The sequence below is a fragment of the Bactrocera latifrons genome, unplaced genomic scaffold (genome assembly GCF_001853355.1).
Source record: "Bactrocera latifrons isolate USDA-ARS-PBARC rearing strain unplaced genomic scaffold, ASM185335v1 scaffold_573, whole genome shotgun sequence".
NCBI classification, from domain to species: Eukaryota; Metazoa; Arthropoda; class Insecta; order Diptera; family Tephritidae; genus Bactrocera; species Bactrocera latifrons.
Window position 1 is genome coordinate 50340 of NW_017537238.1, and position 6266 is coordinate 56605.

Below are 6266 nucleotides of genomic sequence, written 5' to 3' on the forward strand. Positions count from 1 at the left end.
CAGAAATACTGGAGGCTCTAAACTATCTAGGTCTGCTGTTTGCGTTTGTTGTTTTGGAAACAGAGTCTCTACTATCTCCTTAAGTAGTATAGGGCAGGTCGGCATTTGTCCTTTGTCACCTCTAATTTTTGTCATTACCGCTTTATACGCTCCATCGCATGGATTTTCATCCGCTTTATCGCAGAGCTCTTTAAAGCACGCAGCTTTGCTTTTCTTGATTGCTGCTCTAAGTTCTGTCCGTTTTACTCTAAACGTTTCGCGTAGTCGCTCAAATTCCAAGGTTCCTCTACTTCTTTGGTATCTCCGCCGGATTTTGTTGCAGTCACTTCTTAAAACAGCAATTTCACCATTCCACCAGTATACTGGCTTTCAACGGTGGTTGTATTTTTTCCTTACCACAGCAGCATCGCAAGCTCTGCTAACATGGTCAGTCAATAATTTTGCTTGTTTATTCGCGTAATTTGAACTGCTTAATTTTTCGTCCATCATTATTTTAAATAAGTCTTCATCTATTGATTCGTCTTTCCATCCTCTACTTTGGGCTTTTTTTGGGCAGCCAGTTCTCTTTTGCCGTTTATTAATATTGCAAGTGTCTATTATTATCGCTTGGTGGTCACTATGTGTGTATATATCACATATTTGCCACTTCGTCTTTCCTGCTAGGGATYTACTCACAAACGCAATGTCGATTATGGAACCATATCCATTTTTTTCAAAAGTATTCTTGGTTCCCGTGTTTAGCAGCACCACATCAAGTATCGAGAATGCTTTAAGCAAGGCATTCCCACGTTGATTTGTTTTCTTGCTTCCCCATTCCAAGGCCCAGGCGTTGAAATCTCCTGMAATTAGATTCGGAGTTGTTGTTTGGGCATCTCTAATAAGTTCGTCAAGAATATTTTCATACGCTTCTAGCGATAAACTTGGTGGTAAGTAGCAACTATAGATGTAGGTTCCACAAACTTTTGCCCTGGCATAGAACGATCGGCTAGTCAGGGTTCTTTCATGCACCGCCTTATCGCCGCAGACCCATATTGCCACTTTACCTGTGACGTCTGAGATCCATGTTCCTGCCTTTAGACTCTTGTATTGCTCGCATATTATTGCAACATCTATTTTCATTTCGTACACTGTTTGCTTTAGCAGTTCCTGCGCTGCTTCGCAGTGGTTTCAGTTTATTTGGAGGACTTTCATTTCCTATTGCTGCTTGCTGCTAGGTAAACTGGATATCTTTTACTGCCGATTTGATGGTTTGCATTCGGCCTTCCATTGATTTTGCAGGATACACAGAATGGTTCCTTCACACATTCTTTAGCAAAATGTCCCTTCTCTCCACACTTCATGCAGCATTTGCTTCTGTCTTCTGGGTTTGTGCACTTGCCTGCTATGTGGCCATATTCGAGGYAYCTRKAGCATTTTTTAAGGTTCGCAGTTTCCCGTATTCTGCACACGACCCAGCCAATCTTGACTTTTCCTGCGTCTAATAGACGCCTTGCCTCTTTCTCTGGAAGGCTTAAAACTGCTATTTGTGTTCCTGCATACGTTTTTCTAATATTTCTAATAGAATCTTCTCCACATTTTGTTCTTTCAGCTGCGATCGAATTGCTTGAACTACATCGTCCTTTGTAGTAACATCGTCTAAGTCCCTTATTTCTATTAGTTTCGTGTGCGTTAAAACTCTTATTTCCACCTTGTTGCCTAGGAGTTTTCAAATTTCCTCCTTGTATCCATTGCTGTTTCCTCTTTGATCGCGAGCCAGCTCTAGCAGGATCTCTCCTTTGGCTGTTTTTTGATACGCGACACGTTTTCACCCAAATTTTGGAGAGTTCCTCTTTTTTAACCGCTTGTAATATCTCACTATAAGACATGTCCCTAGTTTTCGTGATCACCAACGCATCCGGTTTTGGAGGAGGTCTGCGAATAACCTTCTTTTGCTCTTTGATGACTTTCCTCCCTTTATTTTTGACTGTCATCCAGCTTCTATCCTTCGGCGCTTCTTTTATTTTTTCATTGGAGGGGCCTATCTCTATTTTGCCTTCAATTCTGTTCTTCACTATCTCCAATTGGTCGGCTGTCTTGCTTTTGGTGGCGTTTTCCGATTGACATCCTTTTCTTCCCGCATTCTTTGGTCTGCTCTGCTAGAACTTGCATTCTGTTCTTGTGCACGTCTATGCAGTCTCGAGATAGCACTTATAAGCTCTCGMATGSCATTATTAATGGTACGTTGAGGTGGACTTATCAGACTTATGAGCTTATTGATGATGTCCCCTAGCTCGGCCATATAATCCCTACCCGCTTGCACAGTTTTCACTGGAGGCGTGCTACCTATTTGTAGCGAGGGCKGCGACGATCGTGCTCGTACAGGCCTTTCCATGGAAAGAACCTTTTCTGGTGTTCGAGCTAACTTTGACTCTCTCTTAAAGGGGTCTATTATTGCGCTATCAACCATACTTGTAGCATTATCTGATAAGCTGGCCAAGTGGGCCAGCACCGTATCATTGCAGTCATTGGATATCGACGGCCGGGAGCCTGCTTGCTCACCCCCTACAACCGCAGGAACAGGGCTTTTTACACCCTTAACCGTAACTTTACTACTTTTAGTACTAGCACACATGTTTTTATTAGTTCCGGGATCCTACCCGTACCATTTTATACCTACTGGCAGGTGATTTACTCAGCCGCTCCTAACCTGAAGACAGACGCTTCCGGGATTTTTGTTGGTTAGACACTTATTTATGGGAGATGTCGGTTCGCCCCATCACAGAGACTTCGTCGGGCAGATGTAGGTTTTTAGGCTACACCCTCCACCTCTGCTGCTTTGGTCGGGGACTGYTTATTGAGTATTCGCAGCTAACCTTCATATCTGGAGGCCGTTCAACTATCCGCCACCTGCTGACCCCCACAGTAGCCCAAGCTAGCCCTGTGACACATGTGTGTCGTGTATGTCGCAGTGTGCACACAAAATCCCATTTCTCTCTTGTCGCCGAACATTGAAGATCGCGGACGAACAATGGCAAGTGTTAAGGGGGCAGCCTGCTTTACAGGCTTCAAAAAATCGTTTTTTCTAAGTGTAAAATTTTAAAATTTTTTTCAAAATTGAAAAAAAAAAATGGTTTTTGACCAAAAAATGTTTTTAATGTTGTTTGAAAATATGTTCAAAATTGACTTTTCTTAGTTTTCTTTATTTTAAATAGATGCTCGCCAATTAAGAATAATCGTTAAAATAAAAAACCGAGAAACCGCGCTTCAAAGTTTTCGATTTTGCCCAAGCGCTCATATATCTGCTAAATGTTCGGTCATTATTTCCCTTCTAGCTTGGATAACATTTCTAATTTCCATCTATAACTTTGGGGACTTATTCTTAGATTATTTTTAATGCGATTTAAGCAAAAAAAAATTAAAAATAAAAAAAAAATGATTGTCTGACTTCCTCCTTAACAAAGATTTCGTATCAGAATTTATTGATCTAATAAAAAATTAATTGGCAATTTGTCAAACAAAAAGTGATAAATATATAAAAATAAAATTGAGAAAAATAAAGTTGAAATAACTTATTAATGAAATACATATAAACGCACATGTCGACTGTGTGAAGAATGACGGTTGAGGTTAGAAGCATAGAAGCATTAGAAGATCCTTTCAACGTTGAAATTGAAAAATATTTTAAACTGATAAAAACCAGTTTTATTATAGAGTATTATGAGGTTTTCAATTTCCTCTTCTGTATGAAACATTAATTTTTAGACATAGCGCCAGTTATACTGAAACAGCGCATAAAAAAACAGCTATTTCTTAATATTTGAGAAAGCACGGAAACGTGAATTATCCATGAAAGTATCAGAACAGACGCTCTTATGTGAAATATCACAAAGCATTGTGGAAGCAAGTCATGAGGTGGTTTGGTAATCAAAATGCAAACCCTATAAGACTGATGCTTAATGTGACAGTGCTCAAATGTGGCAATATTTTGATATCTTCAACCATTTGTATGCTTAATTTCTACTCAGTTATGCTCTACATGGGTTCAACCCACATGTATAGATAGTTTTTTACAGTAATTTTAATGGTTTACTCGGATGAGAGATACACATTTTCTTTATATAGGTAAACCTGTTAAGTCGGAGGCATAAATGATTTTAGATTTAAGATGAACGTCAAATCAGCTGGTTTTTAGCGCCGGTGTATATTATTATTTTCCTCTTCGAACTTAGTAAGCAATTGAGAAGCTAAATCCATTCTGGACGAATAAAGATCAAATTCCACGATTCACTCATCATCCCCGTGTTACCACCAGCAAACAAATCTGCCCCTGGTGGTCTAGTAAACTCTAAGCTCTTAGACTTAGGGTGCGTAGGCTGTTTAACAAAGCGCACAAGCAGCTGGGAGCATTACAAACGGCACCTAACAATCTATAACAAGGAGATTACACTTGCCAAGGCAAACAGTTTCAGGAAATTCTGTGATAGCGTCTCCTCGACCCAAATGGCAGCTCGGCTCCACAAGGCGTTGTCAAGGGTAAGACGGACACAGTATTATCCCTAAAAAGACAGGACTGGACCTATACGACAAGCGACGGTTCAAGCTGACCTAACCCCAGCTTCGGTCATGCGTAAGCCGGATCGCTCAGACGGGCTGACTGCAAGGAACCTATTCACTGCAGACTCAGTCAAGTGGGCACTGGCCTCCTTTTCGAGTTATAAGTCAAAGGGAGTGGACGGCGTCTTCCCGGCCCTCTTGCAGCGAGGTATGGACATTCTCCTACTACACTTGCTAGGGCTGATGAGAGACAGCCTGGCGATGTCGTATATCCCTGAGCCATGGAGAATTGTAAAAGTAATTTTTATCCCCAAGGTAGGGAAGAGAGACTATTCGCTAGCCAAATCGTTCCGGCCTATAAGTCTCACATGCTTCATGCTAAAGGGGATGGAAAAAGTAATAGACAACCATATCAGATCGGATACGCTGAAGATCGCACACCTACATGCCAGGCAACACGCGTACAGAGCGGGTAGATTCACAAACACTGCTCTTTACCAACTCACGTCTGAGCTGCAGGATTCGTTAAATAACGGCGAGGTTGCGATCTGCGGGTAACATTCGTCTTTGTACCACAAGGGGCTGCCCACAGAGTGGAGTACTATCCCGTCTGCTATGGAGCCTGATAGTAGACGAACTTTCCTACTCGAGTTGCTCACCAGCAATGGAATCCGCTGTCAAGGGTACGCGGACGATATTGTCTTAATGGCTAGAGGCAGATTTGAGAACACTCTCTGTGACATTGTTTAAAGGGGCTTAAACTTGTCGAAAGGACTGTGTGACACGTAGGGTTAAATATCAACCCAGCAAAAACCACCGTGATCCCATTCACTAAGCGGAGATCTCTTCCAGGCCTGAGGTCCTAAACAATTGGAGGCACAGAGGTGTAGTTGTCTAAGGAGGTCAAATTCCTTGGCCTCACCTTAGACTCATCACTAAGGTGGAGTAGGCATTTGTATTTAACGCTGTCCAAAGCAACTAGACCACTTATGATTTGCAGACGCCTGACCGGCAGATCATGGGGATAGAAGCCAAGTATCATTTGATGGCTGTATATCATGATAGTAAGGCCTATCGTCACCTATGGAGCGGTTGCCTGGGCCGCCAAAGCAGCGCAGTCTTCGGTGATTCGGAGACTGTCAAAGCTGCAAGTAAGCATTGTCTACGCCAATAAAAAAGAAGAAGAATACGATAAATAGTAATTATATACATAAAATTTTATTTTAAAATTGGTAAATCAGCATTATACACAAATTATTTTAGTCCAGAATAATGTAATAATTTAAATCTTATTTTTCAAAAAAAATTTTAAAATATCTCGTAAACTATATTATTCCTGTGGCTATAACTCTCTATATTCTTGATCTGCAGAGCCTTATGTTTCTGACTATACCCATTTTATTCCCGAAATTCTAAAATTTAACCTACAATTTACTCAGACTTAGCTTACAGCAATATTTTGGCTATAAATACTGCAAAAATAACTTTAATTCCATATTTAACTTTTTGTCAATTATTTTTGTTCACCCAATAACAAAAGGGTTGCATCCTAACCAATAATCACTGTTACCTCACGTCGGTGATCCTATTCTAAAATTTACCCAATATTTTTATCTAAAGAAATATATATACAGTATATATTTACTTGGCCGTGTAACTAACAGGTTAAGTTTTTTTTATAAAAGTGAACAAATATTGTGCATTGGCATCCCTATTCGCAATTTGTTTTGGCG